We start from the raw sequence: 19,560 nt of genomic DNA, 5'->3' as shown, positions 1-19,560 counted from the left end.
TTCCTTCCTCTTTAGGTTTTTGGAATAATTTGAAAAGAACAGGTGTAAGTTCTTCATATGTTTGGTATTCCCCAGTGAGTTTGTCTGGTTCTGGACTTTTGTTTGCAGGATTTTTTTTTAAAATTACAGATTCTATATCATATTCAGCAATCGATCTATTCAAGTTTTCTGTTTCTTCTTGACTAAGTCTTGGTAGGCTATATGTTTCTGGAGATTTGTTCATTTCTTCTAGGTTGTCCAATTTGTTGGCATATAACTGTTCATAGTATTCTCTTATGGTTTTTTTGTATCTCTGTCCTATCAATTGTTATTTCTCCTCTTTCATTTCTTGTTTATTTATTTATTTGGCTCCTCTTTCGTTTCTTCTTGGTGAGCCTAGCTAAAATTTGTCAATTTTCTTTATGTTTTCAGAAAACCACCTCTTGGTTTCATTGATCTTTTCTATTTTTTTGATCTCTATTTTATTTATTTCCTTTTTGATCCTTATTATTTCCTTCCTTCTGCTGACTTGGACTTTGTTCTTTTGCTAATTCTTTTGGGTGGTAGGTTGTTTATTTGCCATTTTTCTTGTTTCTTGAGGAGGGCCTGTATCTTTATGAACTTTCCTCTTAGAACTGCTTTTGCTGCATCCTATGGATTTTATAAAGTTGTGTTTTCATTTTCATTTGTCTTGAGGTATTTTCTGATTTCCTCCTTGATTTTATGATTGACCCATTGGTTTTTTAATAGAATCTGGTCATGTTTTTGAGACTCCATGTGTTTGTACTTTTCCCCTTTTTCTTTCTGTAGTTGACTTCTAGTTTTATACTTTGTGGTCGGGAAAAAAGTGCTTGATATAATTTCTATCCTCTTAACGTTGTTGAGGCTTGTTTTATGACCTAGTATGTGATCTATCCTGGAGAACATTTTATATGCACTTGAAAAGAAGGTGTATTCTGGTTTTTTAAGATGTAATGTCCTATAGATATTAATTAAGTCCAGCTGGTTTATTGTGTCATTAGAGACTTCTGTTGCCTTACTTGTTTTCTGTCTGGATGATCTGTTCATTGATGTCAGTGCAGTGTTAAAGTTCTCTACTATTATTGTGTTATTGTTGGTTTCTTCCTTTGTCTGTTAGTGTTTGCTTTATCTGTTTAGGTGCTCCTGTTTTGGGTGTATTTGTTAACAAGTATAATGCCCTCTTTTTGTATTGATCCCTTTATCATTATATAATGCCCTTCTTTGTCTTCTGTTAAAGGTTTTGTTTTAAAGTCTTCTTTTCCTGATATGAGAATTGCTATCCCTGATTTCTTGTCATTTCCGCTTGCATGACATATCTTTTTCTGTCCCCTCACTTTCAGTATGTGTGTGCCTTTTGCATTGAAGTGAGTCTCTTATAGGCAGCATGTTGAAGGGTCTTGTTCTTTTATCCAGTCAGCCAGCCTGTGTCTTTTGATTGGAGCATTTAGTCCATTGACATTTAAAGTAATTATTGATAGGTATGCACTTATTCCATTAAACATTAATCTTATATCCAGTAAACTTGCTGAACTCACATAATAGTTTTAATAATTTGTCCTTAAATCTTAGATTTTCTACTTACGTAGTCACTACTTCTGTTAATAATAGTTTTGATTCTTTTTTCAATCTTTACACCATTGATTGATTGACTGCACTTACAATTTTTTTTCTTTCTGAGTATAATCACTTAAAGGTTATAAATTTCCTCTAAACATAAGATTTAGCTACACATCACAGTTTGATAGGTAACTCACAATTTGACAGGTAATTGAGTTTTCCAAGTACACTTTATTCTTTCACATATTAATTATTTAGAAATGTGTTCTTAAACTTACAAATGATAATATTTACTTAAGATTTTTAATTTTTATTAAACTTTACTTTTGTATTGTGATCAGAGGGTTATGCCTCTGATACAAGTACTTCAAAATCTTTTGAGATATGATCTGTGTACTAAAATGTCATCAATGTGATGTGCTTTTGAAAACAATGCATATTTTCTAACTGTCATATAGAATATACTTAATCAAGTTTGATAATTATGTTGTTCAAAACTTCTATATTTAAATTAAAGCTTTTTTTAAAAAAAATCTGCTTGATGCATCAATTACTGGGAGAGAAAAATAAAAATCTCTTACTCTGGTGGATTTGTAAATTTCTCCATATAATTCTGTGTTGAATCTGTAGATCAGTTTGGGGAGTATTGCCATCTTATAATATTAAGTCTTTTGATCTATAAGCATGGGATGTTTTTCCATTTATTTAGTTCTTTTCAACAGTATTTTGTAGTTTTGAGAGTATAAGTGTTTTTTGTTTTTAGTTGTGGTAAAAACACATTACATAAAATTTACCATCTCAACCATTGTTAAGTGTACACTTTTAGTGGAGTTAAGCATGTTCAAATTATTATGCCATAGATCTCTATACTTTTTTCATCTTGCAAGCTAAAGCTTGTACTCATTAAGCAACAGCTCTTCCATTCCCCTTTCCCCAGCCCCTGGCAACCACTATTCTACTTTCTGTTTCTATAAATTTGATTACTTTATGTAGTTCATATAAGTGGAATCATATACTATTTGTCTTGCTGTGACTAGCTTATTTCACTTAGCATAATGTCCTCTAGTTTCTTCCATGTTGTAGCCTGTGACAAGATTTCCTTCCTTTCTAAGGCTGAATAATATTTCATTGTATATATATACAATTTTACCTGTTCATGCCTTGATTAACAGATAAAATTGTTCCATATTTTACCTGTTCATCCTTTGATAGACATATGAGCTGTATCCACCTTTTGGCTGTTGTGAATAAAGATGCTATGACCATGGGTATGTGAATATCTCTTCCAAGATCCAGCTTTCAGTTCTTTTGGTTATATATCCAGAAGTGGTTTGTTGGACAATAGGGCAACATTGGTTATTTTCTTTCTTTCTTTTTTAATAGTAGCCAACTAATGGGTGTGAGATGATTTCTCAGTTGTGGTTTTGTTTTGCATTTCTAATAATTAGTGATATTGAGCACTTTTTAATATGTTTGCTGGCCATTTTATATATCATCTTTGAAGAAATGTCTATTCAAGTCTTTGTTCATATTTTAATTGGGTTATTTGTTTATTTGTTATTGAATTGTAGGAGTTCTTTATATATGCTGGATATTAACCCCTTATTGCATATGTGGTTTGGAAATACTTTCTCCCATTCATAGGTTACATAAGTTTAAAAGTTTGATGTGGTCTCATTTGTCTATTTTTACTTTTGTTGCCTGTGTTTTTGGTGTCATATTCAAGGACTAATTGCCAAATTCAGTGTCATGAAGCTTTTCCCCTATATTTTCTTTAAGTATTATAGTTTTAGGTCTTATGTTTAGGTCTTTAATCCATTTAGAGATACTTTTCATATATTGTGAAAGACAAGGGTCAAACTTTATTCTTTTGCATGTGGATATCCAGTTTTCCCATCACCACTTATTTAAGAGACTGTCTTTTTCCCATTGTATATCCTTGACACCTTTATTGAAGATGAGTTGACTGTATGTGTGTGGGTTTATTTCTGGGCTCTCTATTTTGTTCGGTTTTGTCTTCATGCCAGCACCACACTGTTTTAATTACTGTAGCTTTGTAATATATTTAAATTCAGGAAATGTGATAGCTCCAGCTTTGTTCTTCTTCCTCAAGATTGTTCTGGCTATTCTATGTCCTTTGTAGTTCCATACGAATTTTAGGGTATTTTTTCTAAGTCTGAAAAAATGCCATTGGGATTTTGATAAGGATTGCTCAGAATTGGTAGATCACATTGAGTAGTAGGGACATCTTAATCGTATTAATTCTTCCAATCTATGAACGCTATGAATGGATGAATCTATGAATGGATGTCCTTCCATTAATTCGTGTCTTCTTTAATTTCATTCATAAATGTTTTGAAGTTTCCAGTATACAAGTCTTTCACCTCATTAGTTGAGTTTACTCCTAAGCACTTTATTCTTTTTAATGCTATTGCAAATGGGATTTTATTTTTAGGGTAGTTCACTGTTAGTGTATAGAGATACAACTGAGTTTTTAATATTTATTTTGTATCCTACAACTTTTCTTTTTTTTTAATCTCCTCATATTCCTTGTTTATTGAACAGAACCATTCCATTTGTCATTGTTTTATATAATATGCATTTTTTGAACATCTTTATTTATTTTTTATACAGCAGGTACTTATTAGTTATCTGTTTTATACCTATTAGTATATATATGTCAATCCCAATCTCCCAATTCGTACCACCACCACCACCCCTCCTCACTTCCCCCCTTGGTGTCCATACGTTTGTTCTCTACATCTGTGTCTCTATTTCTGCCTTGCAAACTGGTTCATCTGTACCATTTTTCTAGATTCCACATATATGCATTAATATACGATACTTGTTTTTCCCTTTCTGACTTACTTCACTCTGTATGACAGTCTCTAGGTCCATCCACGTCTCTACAACTGACCCAGATTTGTTCCTTTCTATGGCTGAGTAATATTCCATTGTATATATGTACCACAACTTCTTTATCCATTCGTCTGTTGTTGGGCACATAGGTTGCTTCCATGACCAGGTTATGGTCAATAGTGATGCAGTGAACATTGGGGTGCATGTGTCTTTTTTTTTAAAAATAAATTTATTTATTTATTTTTGGCTGTGTTGGGTCTTTGTTGCTGCTTGCAGGCTTTCTCTAGTTGCAGGGAGAGGGGGCTACTCTTCATTGTGGTGTGCAGGCTTCTCATTTCAGTGGCTTCTCTTGTTGCAGAGCACGGGCTCTAGGCATGCGGGCTTCAGTAGTTGTGGCACACGGGCTCAGTAGTTGTGGCTCATGAGCTCTAGAGTGCAGGCTCAGCAGTTGTGGCGCACGGGCTTAGTAGCTCTGCAGCATGTGGGATCTTCCCGGACCAGGGCTCAAACCCGTGTCCCCTGCATCGGCAGGCGGACTCTCAACCACTGCGCCACCAGGGAAGCCCTATTTTTTGTTTTTTAAGGAACCACCATACTGTTCTCAATAGTGGCTGTATCAATATACATTCCCACCAACAGTGCAAGAGGGTTCCCTTTTCTCCACACCCTCTCCAGCATTTGTTGTTTGTAGATTTAGTGATGTTGCTCATTCTAACCGGTGTGAAGTGATACCTCATTGTAGTTTTGATTTGCATTTCTCTAATAATTCGTGATGTTGAGCAGCTTTTCATGGGCCTCTTGGCCATCTGTAGGTCTTCTTTGGAGAGATGTCTATTTAGTTCTTCTGCCCATTTTTAGATTGGGTTCTTTGTTTTTTTAATATTGAGCTTCATGAGCTGTTTGTATATTTTGGAGATTAATCCTTTGTCCATTAATTCGTTTGAAAATATTTCCCCTCATTCTGAGGTTTGACTTTTTGTCTTATTTATAGTTTCCTTTGCTGTGCAAAAGGTTTTAAGTTTCATTAGGTCCCATTTGTCTATTTTTGTTTTTATTTCCATTACTCTAGGAGGTGGGTCAAAAAAGATCTTGCTGTGATTTATGTCAAAGAGTGTTCTTCCTATGTTTTCCTATAAGAGTTTTATAGTGTCTGGTCTTACATCTAGGTCTTTAATCCATTTTGAGTTTATTTTTGTGTATGGTGTTAGGGAGTGTTCTAATTTCATTCTTTTACATGTAGCTGTCCAGTTTTCCCAGCACCACTTATTGAAGAGACTCTCTTTTCTCCAGTGAATATCCTTGCCTCCTTTGTCATAGATTAGTTGACCATAGGTACATGGCTTTATCTCTGGTCTTTCTATCCTGTTCTGTTGATCTATATATCTGTTTTTGTACCAGAACCATTCTGTCTTGATTACTGTAGCTTTGTATAGTCTGAAGTCACGGAGTCTGATTCCTCCATCTCCGTTTTTCCCCCTCAAGAATGCTTTGGCTATTCGGGGTCTTCTGTGTCTCCATACAAATTTTAAGATTTTTTGTTCTAGTTCTGTAAAAAAATGCCACTGGTAATTTTATAGGGATTGCATGGAATCTGTAGATTGCTTTGGGTACTATAGTCATTTTCACAATTTTTCCAATCCAAGAACATAGTATATCTCACCATCTGTGTCATCTTTGATTTCTTTCATCAGTGTCTTATAGTTTTCTGAGTACAGGCCTTTTACCAGCTTAGGTAGGTTTATTCCTAGGTATTTTATACTTTTTGTTGCAGTGGTGAATGGGATTGTTTCCTTAATTTCTCTTTCTGATCTTTCATTGTTAGTGTATAGGAATGCAAGAGATTTCTGTGCATTAATCTTGTATTTTGTAACTTTACCACATTCATTGATTAGCTCTAATAGTTTTCTGGTGGCACCTTTAGAATTATCTATATATAGTATCATGTCATCTGCAAACAGTGACAGCTTTACTTCTTCTTTTCCAATTTGTATTCCTTTTATTTCTTTTACTTCTCTGATTGCCATGGCTAGGACTTGCAAAACTATGTTGAATAATAGTGGCAAGAGTGGACCTCCTTATCTTGTTCCTGATGTTAGAGGAAATGCTTTCAGTTTTTCACCATTGAGAATGATGTTTGCTGTGGGTTTCTCGTATATGGCCTTTATTATGTTGAGGTAGGATCCCTGTATGCCCACTCTCTGGAGAGTTTTTATCCTAAATGGGTGTTGAATTATGTGAAAAGCTTTTTTTTTTAACATCTTCATTGGAGTATAATTGCTTTACAATGGTGTGTCAGTTTCTGCTTTATAACGAAGTGAATCAGTTATACATATATATATGTTCCCATATCTCTTCCCTCTTGCAGCTTCCTCCCTCCCAACCTCCCTATCCCACCCCGCTAGGTGGTCACAAAGCACCGAGCTGATCTCCCTGTGCTATGGGGCTGCTTCCCACTAGCTATTTAGTTTACATTAGGTATTGTATATATGTCCATGCCACTCTCTCACTTTGTCACAGCTTACCTTTACCCCTCCCCATATCCTCAAGTCCATGCTCCAGTAGGTCTGTGTCTTTATTCCCATCTTACCCCTAGGTTCTTCATGACCTTTTTTTTTTTTCTTAGATTCCATATATATATGTTAGCATACGGTATTTCTTTTCCTCTTTTTGACTTACTTCACTCTGTATGACAGACTCTAGGTCCATCCACCTCACTTCAAATAACTCAATTTCGTTTCTTTTTATGGCTGAATAATATTCCATGGTATATATGTGCCACATCTTCTTTATCCATTCATCTGTTGATGGACACTTAGGTTGCTTCCATGTACTGGCTATTGTAAATAGGGCTGCAATGAACATTTTGATACATGACTCTTTTTGAATTATGGTTTTCTCAGGGTATTTTCCCAGAAGTGGGGCTGCTGGGTCATATGGTAGTTCTATTTGTAGTATTTTAAGGCGCCTCCATACTGTTCTCCATAGTGGCTGTATCAATTTACATTCCCACCAACAGTGCAAGAGTGTTCCTTTTTCTCCACACCCTCTCCAGTATTTATTGTTTCTGGATATTTTGATGATGGCCATTCTGACAGGTGTGAGATGATATCTTACTGTAGTTTTGATTTGCATTCTCTAATGATTAATAATGTTGAACATCCTTTCATGTGTTTGTTGGCAATCTGTATATCTTCTTTGGAGAAATGTCTATTTATGTCTTCTACCCATTTTTGGATTAGGTTGTTAGTTTTTTGTTATTGAGCTGCATGAGCTGCTTGTAAATCTTGGAGATGAATCCTTTGTCAGTTGCTTCATTTGCAAATATTTTCTCCCATTCTGAGGGTTGTCTTTTGGTCTTGTTTATGGTTTCCTTTGCTGTGCAAAAGCTTTGAAGTTACATTAGGTCCCATTTGTTTATTTTTGTTTTTATTTCCATTTCTCTAAGAAGTGGGTCAAAAAGGATCTTGCTGTGATGTATGTCATAGAGTGTGCTGCCTATGTTTTCCTCTAAGAGTTTGATGGTGTCTGGCCTTACATTTAGGTCTTTAATCCATTTTGAGTTTATTTTTGTGTATGGAGTGTTCTAATTTCATACTTTTACATGTACCTGTCCAGTTTTCCCAGCATCACTTATTGAAGAGGCTGTCTTTTCTCCACTGTATATTCTTGCCTCCTTTATCAAAAATAAGGTGACCATATGTGCGTGGGTTTATCTCTGGGCTTTCTATCCTGTTCCATTGATCTATATTTCTGTTATTGTGCCAGTACCATACTGTCTTGATTACTGTAGCTTTGTAATATAGTCTGAAGCCAGGGAGCCTGATTCATCCAGCTCCATTTTTTGTTCTCAAGATTTCTTTGGTTTTTCGGGGTCTTTTGTGTTTCCATACAAATTGTGTAATTTTTTGTTCCAGTTCTGTGAAAAATACCAGTGGTACTTTGATAGGGATTGCATGGAATCTGTAGATTGCTTTGGGCAGTAGAGTCATTTTCACAATGTTGATTCTTCCAATCCAAGAACAAGGTATATGTCTCCATCTATTTGTGTCATCTTTTATTTTTTTCATCAGTGTCTTATAATTTTCTGCATACAGGTTTTTTGTCTCCTTAGGTAGGTTTATTCTTAGGTATTTTATTCTTTTTGTTGCAGTGGTAAATGGGAGTGTTTTCTTAATTTCACTTTCAGATTTTTCATTGTTAAGTGTATAAGAATGCCAGAGATTTCTGTGCATTATTTTTGTATCCTGCTACTTTACCAAAATCATTGATTAGCCCTAGGAGTTTTCTGGTAGCATCTTTAGGATTCTCTATGTATAGTATCATGTCATCTGCAAACAGTGACAGCTTTACTTCTTCTTTTCTGATTTGGATTCCTTTTATTTTTTTTCTTCTCTGATTGCTGTGGCTGAAACTTCCAAAACTATGTTGAATGAGTATGGTGAGAGTGGGCAGCCTTGTCTTGTTCCTGATCTTAGTGGAAATGGTTTCAGTTTTTCACCATTGAGGATGATGTTGGCTGTGGGTTTGTAATATATGGCCTTTATTATGTTGAGGAAAATTCCCTCTATGCCTACTTTCTGCAGGGTTTTTTTTTTTATCATAAATAGGTGTTGAATTTTGTCGAAAGCTTTCTCTGCATCTATTGAGATGATCATATGGTTTTTCTCCTTCAATTTGTTAATATGGTGTTATCACATTGATTTGCATATATTGAAGAATCGTTGCATTCCTGGCATAAACCCCACTTCATCATGGTGTATGATCCTTTTAATCTGCTGTTGTATTCTGTTTGCAAGTGTTTTGTTGAGGATTTTTGCATCTATGTTCATCAGTGATATTGGCCTGTAGTTTTCTTTCTTTGTGACATCTTTGTCTGGTTTTGGTGTCAGGGTGATGGTGGCCTCGTAGAATGAGTTTGGGAGTGTTCCTCCTTCTGCTGTATTCTGGAAGAGTTTGAGAAGCATAGATGTTAGCTCTTCTCTAAATGTTTGATAGAATTCGCCTGTGAAGCCATCTGGTCCTGGGCTTTTGTTTGTTGGAAGATTTTTTTTTTTTGCGGTACGCGGGCCTCTCACTGTTGTGGCCTCTCCCGTTGCGGAACACAGGCTCCGGAAGCGCAAGCTCAGCAGCCATGGCTCACAGGCCCAGCTGCTCCGTGGCATGTGGGATCCTCCCGGACTGGGGCACGAACCCGTGTCCCCTGCATCGGCAGGCGGATTCTCATCCACTGCGCCCCGAGGGAAGCCCCTGTTGGAAAATTTTTAATCACAGTTTCAATTTCAGTGCTTGTGATTGGTCTGTTCATGTTTTCCATTTATTCCTGGTTCAGTCTCTGCAGGTTGTGCATTTCAAAGAATTTGTTCATTTCTTCCAGGTTGTACATTTTATTGGCATAGAGTTGCTTGTAGTAATCTCTCATGATCCTTTGTATTTCTGCAGTGTCAGGTGTTACTTCTCCTTTTTCATTTCTAATTCTATTGATTTGAGTCCTCTCCCACTTTTTCTTGATGAGTCTGGCTAATGGTTTATCAATTTTGTTTATCTTCTCAAAGAACCAGCTTTTAGTTTTATTGATCTTTCTATAGTTTCCTTCATTTCTTTTTCATTTATTTCTGATCTGATCTTTATGGTGTCTTTCCTTCTCCTAACTTTGGGGTTTTTTTTCCTTCTTTCTCTAATTGCTTTCAGTGCAAGGTTAGGTTGTTTATTTGAGATGTTTCCTGTTTCTTAAGGTAGGATTGTATTGCTATAAACTTACCTCTTGGAACTGCTTTTGCTGCATCCCATAGCTTTTGGGTTGTCGTGTCTCCATTGTTATTTGCTTCTAGGTATTTTTTGATTTCTTCTTTGATTTCTTCAGTGATCACTTCGTTATTAAGTAGTGTATTGTTTAGCCTCCATGTGTTTGTATTTTTTACAGATCTTTTCCTGTAATTGATATGTAGTCTCATAGCATGGTCAGAAAAGATACTTGATACGATTTCAATTTTCTTAAATTTACCAAGGCTAGATTTGTGACCCAAGATATGATCTGTCCTAGAGAATGTTCTATGAGCACTTGAGAAAAATGTGTATTTTGTTGTTTTTGGATGGAATGTCCTATAAATATCAATGAAGTCCATCTTGTTTAATGTATCATTTAAAGCTTGAGTTTCCTTATTTATTTTCATTTTGGATGATCTGTCCATTATTGAAAGTGGGGTGTTAAAGTCCCATACTATGATTGTGTTACTGTCCATTTCCCTTTCTATGGCTGTTAGTATTTGCCTTATGTATTGAGGTGCTCCTATGTTGGGTGCATAAATATTTACAAATGTTATATCTTCTTTTTGGATCGATCCATTGATCATTATGTATTGTCCTTCTTTGTCTCTTTTAATAGTCTTTATTTTAAAGTCTATTTTGTCTGATATGAGAATTGCTACTCCAGCTTTCTTCTCATTTCCATTTGCATGGTATATCTTTTTTCCATCCCCTCACTTTCAGTCTGTATGTGTCCCTAGGTCTAACGTGGGCCTCTTGTAGACAGCATATATATGGGTCTTGTTTTTGTATCCATTCAGCCAGTCTATGTCTTTTGGTGGGAGCATTTAATCCATTTACTTTTAAGGTAATTATCGATATGTATGTTCCTATTCCCATTTTCTTAATTGTTTTGGGTTTGTTATTGTAGGTTTTTTCCTTCTCTTGTGTTTCATGCATAGAGAAGTTCCTTTAGCATTTGTTGTAAAGCTGGTTTGGTGGTGCTGAACTCTCTCAGCTTTTGCTTGTCTGTAAAGGTTTTAATTTCTCCATCAAATCTGAATGAGATCCTTGCTGGGTAGAGTAATCTTGTTTGTAGGTTTTTCCCCTTCATCACTTTAAATATGTCCTGCCACTCTCTTCTGGCTTGCAGAGTTTCTGCTGAAAGATCAGCTGTTAACCTTATGGGGATTCCCTTGTGTATTATTTTTTGTTTTACCCTTGCAGCTTTTAATATGTTTTCTTTGTACTTAATTTTTGATAGTTTAATTAATATGTGTCTTGGCATGTTTCTCCTTGGATTTATCCTGTATGGGACTCTCTGTGCTTCCTGGACTTGATTAACTATTTCCTTTCCCATATTAGGGAAGTTTTCAACTGTAATCTCTTCAAATATTTTCTCAGTCCCTTTCTTCTTCTCTTCTTCTGGTACCCCTATAATTCGAATTTGGTGCGTTTAATGTTGTCCCAGATCTCTGAGACTGTCCTCAGTTCTTTTCATTCTTTTTTCTTTATTCTGCTCTGCAGTAGTTATTTCCACTATTTTATCTTCCAGATCACTTATCCATTCTTCTGCCTCAGTTATTCTGCTATTGATTCCTTCTAGAGTATGTTTAATTTCATTTATTGTGTTGTTTATCGTTGCTTGTTTCCTCTTTAGTTCTTCTAAGTCCTTGTTATATGTTTCTTGCATTTTCTCTATTCTATTTCCAAGATTTTGGATCATCTTTACTATGATTATTCTGAATTCTTTTTCAGGTAGACTGCTTATTTCCTCTTCATTTGTTAGGTCTGGTGGGTTTTTACCTTGCTTCTTCATCTGCTGTGTGTTTCTATCTTTTTATTTTGCTTATCTTACTTTGTTTGGGGTCTCCTTTTCACAGGCTGCAGGTTCATAGTTCCCGTTGTTTTTAGTGTCTGTCCCCAGTGGCTATGGTTGGTTCAGTGGGTTGTGTAGGTTTCCTGGTGGAGGGGACTAGTACCTGTGTTCTGGTGGATGAGGCTGGATCTTGTCTTTATGGTGGGCAGGTCCATGTCTGGTGGTGTGTTTTGGGGTGTCTGTGGACTTATGATTTTAGGCAGCCTCTCTGCCAATGGATGGGGCTGTGTTCCTGTCTTGCTAGTTGTTTGGCATAGGGTGTCCAGCACTGTAGCTTGCTGGTCGTTGAGTGAACCTGGGTCTTGGTGTTGAGATGGAGATCTCTAGGAGAGTTTCGCCATTTGATATTACGTGGAGCTGGGAGGTCCCTTGTGGGCTAGTGTCCTGAAGTTGGCTCTCCCACCTCAGTGGTACAGCCCTGATGCGTGGCTGGAGCACCAAGAGCCTGTCCTCCACATGGCTCAGAATAAAAGGGAGAAAACATAGAAAGAAAGAAAGAAAGGAAGGAAGAAAGGAAGAGAGGAAGAAAGGAAGGAAGGAAGGAAAGAAGGAAGGGAGAAAATAAAGTAAAGTAAGATAAAATAAAGTTATTAAAATAAAAATTATTAAGGAAAAAAATTTAAAAAGTAAAAAGAAAATGGACGGACAGAACCCTAGGACAAATGGTGAATGCAAAGCTATACAGACAGTATCTCACACAGAAGCATACACATACACACTCACAAAAAGAAGAAAAGGGGAAAAAATAATCCATCTTGCTCCCAAAGTCCACCTCCTCAATTTGGGATGATTCCTTGTCTATTCAGGTATTCCACAGATGCAGGATCTTCTTCCACAGATCAAGTTGATTGTGGAGCTTTAATCCGCTGCTTCTGAGGCTGCTGGGAGAAATTTCCCTTTCTCTTCTTTGTTCTCACGGCTCCCAGGGTTCAGCTTTGGATTTGGTCCCGCCTTTGCGTGTAGGTCGCCTGAGGGCGTCTTTTCTTTGCTCAGACAGGACAGGGTTAAAGGAGCAGCTGATTTAGCGGCTCTGTCTCACTCAGGCCCAGTGGGAGGGAGGGGTTCGGATGCGGGGTGAGCCTGCCGCGGCAGAGGGTGGCGTGACGGTGTACCAGCCTGGGGCACACTGTGCGTTCTCCCGGGGAAGTTGTCCGTGGATCACGGGACCCTGGCAGTGGCAGGCTGCACAGGCTCCAGGGAGGACAGGTGTGGAAAGTAACCTGTGCTCACACACAGGCTTCTTGGTGGCAGCAGCAGCAGCCTTAGCGTCTCATGCCCGTCTCTGGGGTCTGTGCTGATAGCCGCGGCTTGCACCCGTCTCTGGAGATCCTTTAAGCAGCACTCTTAATCCCCTCTCCTCGCGCACCAGGAAACAAGGAGGCAAGAAAAAGTCTCTTGTCTCTGTGGCAGCTCCAGACTTTTCCCGGACTCCCTCCCGGCTAGCTGTGGCGCACTAACCCCTTTAGGCTGTGTTCGCGCCGCCAACCCCAGCCCTCTCCCTCCATCCGACGGAAGCCCGATCCTCAGCTCCCAGCCCCCGCCCGTCCCGGCGGGTGAGCAGGTAAGCCTCTCGGGCTGGTGAGTGCTGGTCGGCATCGATTCTCTGTGCGGGAATCTCTCCGCTTTGCCCTCCGCACCCCTGTTGCTGCGCTCTCCTCCGTGGCCCTGAAGCTTTCCCCCTCTGCCACCCGCAGTCTCTGCCCGCGAAGGGACTTCTAGTGTGTGGAAACCTTTCCTCCTTCACAGCTCCCTCCCATTGGTGTGGGTCCCGTCCCTATTCTTTTGTCTCTGTTTTTTCTTTTGCCCTACCCACGTACGTGGGGAGTTTCCTGCATTTTGGGAGGTCTGAGGTCTTCTGCCAGCATTCAGTGGGTGTCTATAGTAGCAGTTCCACGTGTAGATGTATTTCTGATGTATCTATGGGGAGGAAGGTGATCTCCGCATCTTACTCTTCTGCCATCTTCTCAAATCCCCTGTCAAAAGCTTTTTCTGCAGTTGTTGAGATGGTCATATGGTTTTTATTCATCAGTTTGTTAATATGGTGTATCACATTGATTTATTTGTATATGTTGAAGAATCCTTGCATCCCTGGGATAAATCCCACTTGATCATGGTGTTTGATCCTTTTAATGTGTTGTTGGAGTCTGTCTGCTAGTATTTTGTTGAGGACTTTTGCATCTATATTCTTCAGTGATATTGGTCTGTAATTTTCTTTTTTTGTAGTATCCTTGACTGGTTTTGGTATCAGGGTGATGGTGGCCTCATAAAATGAGTTTGAGAGTGTTCCTTCCTCTGCAATTTTTTGGAAGAGTATGAGAAGGATGGGTGTTAGCTCGTCTCTAAATGATAGAATTCACCTGTGAAGCCATCTGGTCCTGGACTTTTGTTTGTTGGAAGATTTTTAATCACAGTTTCAATTTCAGCACTTGTGATTGGTCTGTTCATATTTTCTGTTTCTTTCTGGTTCAGTCTTGGAAGGTTATACCTTTCTAAGAATTTGTCCATTTCTTCCAGGTTGTCCATTTTATTGGCATAGAGTTGCCTGTAGTAGTCTCTCATGATGCTTTATATTTCTGTGGTGTCTGTTTTAACTTCTCCTTTTTCATTTCTAATTTTATGGATTTGAGTCCTCTCCCTCTTTTTCTTGTTGAGTCTGGCTATAGTTTTATCTATTTTGTTTATGTTCTTAAAGAACCAGCTTTTAGTTTTATTGATCTTTGCTATTGTTTTCTTTGTTTCTATTTCATTTACTTCTACTCTGATCTTTATGTTTTCTTTCCTTCTACTAACTTTGGGTTTTGTTTGTTCTTATTTCTGTAGTTCCTTTAGGTGTAAGGTTAGATTGTTTATTTGAGATTTTTCTTGTTTTTTTGTGCTAGGATTGTATTGCTATAAACGTCCCTGTTAGAACTGTTTTTGCTGCATCCCGTAGGTTTTGGATCATTGTGTTTTCATTATCTTTTGTCTCTAGGTATTTTTTGATTTCCATTTTGATTTCTTCAGTGATGTCTTGGTTATATAGTAATGTATTTTTTAGCCTCCATGTGTTTTTGTTTTTTACGTTTTTCTCCCTGTAATTGATTTCTAATCTCATAGTGTTGTGGTCAGAAAAGATACTTGATATGATTTCAATTTTCTTAAATTTAGTGAGGCGTGATTTGTGACCCAGGATGTGATCTGTCCTAGAGAATTATCTGTGGGCACTTGAGAAGAAACTCTAATTTGCTGTTTTCGGATGGAATGTCCTATAAGTATCAATTAAATCTATCTGGTCTTCTGTGTCATTTAAAGCTTGTTTTTCCTTATTAATTTTCTGTTTGGATGATCTGTCCATTGGTGTAAGTGAGGTGTTAAAGTCCCCCACTCTTATTGTGTTACTGTCAATTTCCTCTTTTATAGCTGTTAGCAATTGCCTTATGTATTGAGGTGCTCCTATGTTGGGTGCATATATATTTATAATTGTTATATCTTCTTGGATTGATCCCTTTATCATTATGTAGTGTCCTTCTTTGTCTCTTGTAACATTCTTTATTTTAAAGTCTACTTTATCTGATATGAGTACTGCTACTTCAGCTTTCTTTTGATTTCCATTTGCATGGAATCTCTTTTTCCATCCCCTCACTTTCAGTCTGTATGTGTCCCTATGTCTGAAGTGGGTCTCTTTAAGACAGCATATATACGGGTCTTGTTTTTGTATCCATTCAGCCAGTCTGTGTCTTTCAGTTGGAGCATTTAATCCATTCACATTTAAGGTGATTATAGATATGTATGTTCCTATTACCATTTTTTAAATTATTTTGGGTTTTTTTTTTTGTTGTTGTTAAAAAAAAGACACATTTATTCAGCGTCACGATCAGACTATTACATTTAGCAATCAACAGCATGGGTGCAAAAAAAAAAAATCTACATTAAAACGCTTTGTTGGAATGCTTTACACTTTCCACAGAACAGAAACTAAAATAACCTGTTATACAATTAGTCACAAATACAGTCCTCGAGTTTTTTTGCCCATACACATGAGTATTGTCTAAAACATGTCTTCTTTGTAGCAGCTAGGCCCTGCCACCACTGTGCTTGGCTGAGTTCACAATCTGTTGTAACCTGTAGCTTCCCTGTCACTTCTCTGGCTCTCCTCTCCTGCTAAGCTTTGTTTCCTGGCAGTAATCAAAACCTTCTGCCACTGCCATAGCTACTGCTGCTGCTGGAACCACCATAGCCACCTTGGTTTCGGGGTTTGGCAAAGTATTGGCCTCCACCACCATAGGGGCCAGAACTTCTGCCTCCAAAGTTTCCTCCTTTCATGGGTCCAAAATTTGAAGACTGATTGTTGTAGCTGCCAAAATCGTTGTAGCTTCCACCACCTCCAAAATTGCTTCCATCATTACCAAATCCATTATAGCCGTCCCCACTGCCACCATATCCACCACCACCACGGCTGCCACCAAAGCCACCTCGACCGCTGAAGTTTCCTCCATGACCAAAGTTGTCATTCCCACCAAAACCACCTCCACGACCACCACCAAAGTTTCCAGAACCACTTCGACCTCTTTGGCTGGATGAAGCACTAGCCATCTCTTGCTTAGATAGGGCTTTCCTTACTTCACAGTTGTGGCCATTCTCAGTGTGGTATTTCTGAATGACAATCTTGTCTACAGAGTCATGATCATCAAAGGTTACAAAAGCAAAGCCTCTCTTTTTGCCACTGCCTCGGTCAGTCATGATTTCAATCACTTCAATTTTCCCACACTGTTCAAAATAATCTCTTAGATGATGTTCTTCAGTATCTTCTTTAATGCCACCAACAAAAATCTTTTTCACAGTTAAGTGGGCACCAGGTCTTTGAGAATCTTCTCTTGAGACGGCCCTCTTTGGTTCCACAACTCTTCCATCCACCTTGTGTGGCCTTGCATTCATGGCCGCATCCACCTCCTCCACAGTGGCATATGTGACAAACCCGAAGCCTCTGGAGCGTTTGGTGTTTGGATCCCTCATTACCACACAATCTGTGAGCGTTCCCCACTGCTCAAAATGGCTCCTCAGACTCTCATCGGTTGTTTCAAAGCTCAAACCTCCGATGAAGAGCTACTGCAGCTGTTCGGGCTCTTTGGGTGACTCTGACTTAGACATAACGGCAGTGGAGGGTGGGGGGAGACGTCAACGATGCTTACTCGGCGGCGTCCACGAGCAGAAAACTGGGTTTGTTTTTGTAGGTCCTTTTCTTCTCTTGTGTTTCCCCCTTAGAGAATTTCCTTTAGCATTTATTGTAGAGCTGGTTTGGTGGTGTTGAATTCTCTTAGCTTTTGCTTGCCTGTAAAGCTTTTGATTTCCCTGTTGAATCGGAATGTGATCCTTGCTGGGTAGAATAATCTTGGTTGTAGTTTCTTCCCTTTCATCACTTTAAATATATAGTGACACTCCCTTCTGGCTTGTAGAGTTTCTGCTGAGAAATCAGCTGTTAACCTTATGGGAGTTCCCTTGTACATTATTTGTCATTTTTCCTTTGTTGCTTTTAATTTTTTTCTTTGTGTTTAATTTTTGTCAGTTTGATTACTATGTGTCTCAGCATGTTTCTCCTTGGGTTATCCTGTATGGGACTCTCTGTGCTTCCTGGACTTGGGTGGCTATTTTCTTTCCCATGTTAGGAAAGTTTTTGACTATAATCTCTTCTAATATTTTCTTGGGTCCTTTTCCTCTATCTTCTCCTTCTGGATCCTCAATAATGCGAATATTGGTGCGTTTAATGTTGTCCCAGAGGTCTCTTAGGCTTCTTCATTTCTTTTCATTCTTTTTTCTTTATTCTGTTCCACGGTAGTGAATTCCACCATTCTGTCTTCCAGGTCACTTATCGGTTCTTCTGCCTCAGTTATTCTGCTATTGATCCTTCTAGTGTATTTTTCATTTCAGTTATTGTATTGTTCATATCTGTTTGTTCTTTAATTCTTCTAGGTCTTTATTAAACATTTCTTGCATCTTCTTGATCTTTGCCTCCATTCTTTTTCCGAGGTCCTGGATCATCTTCACTATCATTTTTAATTTTTTTTCTGGAAGGTTGCCTATCTTCACTTCATTTAATTGTTTTTCTGGGGTTTTATCTTGTTCCTTCATCTGGTACCTAGTCCTCTGCCTTTTCATTTTGTCTGTGTTTCTGTGAATGTGGTTTTCGTTCCACAGCCTGCAGGATTGTAGTTCTTCTTGCTTCTGCTGTCTACTCTCTGGTGGAATAGGCTGTCTAAGAGGCTTGTGTAAACTTCCTGATGGGAGGAACAGGTGGTGGGTAGAGCTGGCTGTTGCTGTGTTGGGCAGAGCTCAGAAAAACTTTAATCCGCTTGTCTGCTGATGGGTGGGGCTGGGTTCTCTCCCTGTTGGTTGTTTGGCCTGAGGCAACCCAGCACTGGAGCCTACCCTGCTCTTTGGTGATGCTAATGTCAGACTCTGGGAAGGGGGTCATGCCAAGGAGTACTTCCCAGAACGTCTGCTGCCAATTTCCTTGTCCCCATGTTGAGCCACAGCCACCCCTCGTCCCTGCAGGAGACCTTCCAACTCTAGCAGGTAGGTCTGGTTCAGTCTCCTGTGGGGTCACTGCTCCTTCCCTTGGGTCCTGATGTGCATACTACTTTGTGTATGCTCTCCAAGAGTGGAGTCTCTGTTTTCCCCAGTCCTGTCAAAGTCCTGCAATCAAATCCCGCTTGCCTTCAAAGTCTGATTCTCTGGGAATTCCTCCTCCCATTGCCGGACCCCCACGTTGGGAAACCTGACGTGGGGCTCAGAACCTTCACTCTAGTGGGTGGACTTCTGTGGTATAAGTGTTCTCCAGTTTGTGAGTCACCAACTCAGCAATTATGGGATTTGATTTTATTGTGTTTTTGCCCCTCCTACCATTTCATTGCGGTTTCTCCTTTGTCCTTGGATGTGGGGTGTCTTTTTTGGTGACTTCCAGTGGCTTCCTGTCGATGGCTGTTCAGCAGTTAGTTGTGATTCCGGTCCTCGCGCGAGAGGGAGTGAGCGCTCATCCTTCTACTCCACCATCTTGAACCAATCTCCAACTTTTCTGAATTAATTTATTCTAGCAGATTTTTTTTCTTTTTGGTCGTGTGTGTGTGTGTATTTTTTAGTCTAAGGTTTTCTACATATCACATTGTCTCATCTGCAAACAGAAATAATTTTACCTCTTGCTGTCCAGTTTGGATGCCCTCCCTTTCTCTCTCTCTCTCTCTCTCTCTCTCTCTCTCTGTGTGTGTGTGTGTGTAATTGCTGTGGCTAGGACTCATGGTACAATGTTGTATAGAGGTAAGAAGAATGGGTATCTTGCCTTGTTCCTGATCTTTTAGTTTCAGGGAAAGCTGTCTGGTTTTCACTGTTCAGTATGATGTTAATTGTGGGCTTTTTGTGTATGGTCTTTATTATGTTAAGGTATTTTCTGTCTATTCCTAATTTGTTGAGAATTTTATCATAAAATGTTATTGAATATTTTCAAAGCTTCTTCTGCATCTGTTGAAATGATCATTTTGCGTAGCGTTTTGATT

The 19,560-nt window shown here is 38.6% G+C and overlaps 1 long non-coding RNA gene and 1 pseudogene across 2 annotated transcripts in view; one reads left to right on the top strand and one right to left on the bottom strand.

The window, feature by feature from the left end:
- The window catches only part of LOC309964457, a 190,864-nt gene that overhangs the window by 43,441 nt on the left and 127,863 nt on the right, over positions 1–19,560 (top strand). The window lies entirely within an intron of this gene.
- On the bottom strand, positions 15,883–17,164 carry LOC309964074 (heterogeneous nuclear ribonucleoprotein A1-like; annotated as a pseudogene). Its single transcript has one exon. The product of its transcript is annotated as a heterogeneous nuclear ribonucleoprotein A1-like (transcript).

This window comes from Leucopleurus acutus (assembly GCF_964270905.1).
Source record: "Leucopleurus acutus genome assembly, chromosome: 7".
In the NCBI taxonomy this organism is placed as follows: Eukaryota; Metazoa; Chordata; class Mammalia; order Artiodactyla; family Delphinidae; genus Leucopleurus; species Leucopleurus acutus.
Note: the sequence above shows the minus strand (reverse complement) of the source record. Positions and strands in the feature narration are given on the sequence as shown.